The sequence below is a fragment of the Bactrocera latifrons genome, unplaced genomic scaffold (assembly GCF_001853355.1).
Source record: "Bactrocera latifrons isolate USDA-ARS-PBARC rearing strain unplaced genomic scaffold, ASM185335v1 scaffold_2, whole genome shotgun sequence".
NCBI lineage: Eukaryota > Metazoa > Arthropoda > Insecta > Diptera > Tephritidae > Bactrocera > Bactrocera latifrons.
Genome location: NW_017535518.1, coordinates 3,299,436 through 3,300,169, shown reverse-complemented (window position 1 = coordinate 3,300,169; position 734 = coordinate 3,299,436).

Below are 734 nucleotides of genomic sequence, written 5' to 3'. Positions count from 1 at the left end.
TTTTACATTCTAAAATTGGCTTATAAGGCTTATTAAAATTTTCTTCATTAAAGAAATTAAAAATCCAATAACAATCTAAGCAGTAAACTCAGTTTTTCGGAGCCTACTGAAATATTTAAATTGATAATGTTTTTTGTAGAAAGTAAATATTGCATAAATGATTTTTAAGAATTTACTACTTTTGGCAATTATAATATTCTTTTCAGAATTTCAAAAGAAGTTTCAACAAATTTGCTACTTTTGTTATTTATAATTTTTTTCAATATTTCAAAAATATAATTTTTGTTAACAAACTTGCTACTTTAATTATTTATTAAATTTTTATCCATATTTCGAAACTATCTCCTTTTCAACCAATTTGCTTTCCACTTTGTTAATGTAACGTTTAATTATAACTTTTGAAAAAAGCCAAAAACTGCGAAAATACTATGAAAAATTTTATACAGGGTGATACTAAAAAAATATAATATTAAAAAAAAAAAAAAAAAAAAACACTAAGAATGAAAACAAAAGTGAATATGTAAATTATTATAATAAAAGGTTTTATTAGCTTATAAAAATCAGTTACTTGTAGCTTCTAATAAAATAAGTATAATGGTTATTTAGTTTTGGCTTAGTTATGGAAAAAATCTAAACTGAGATTGAATTTGTAAATGTAAACAAAAAAATATTTTTATAAGCTTACTAGATTCTCAGTTTTTCTGCTTTTATTGTTATTTTCTTATTATATATTT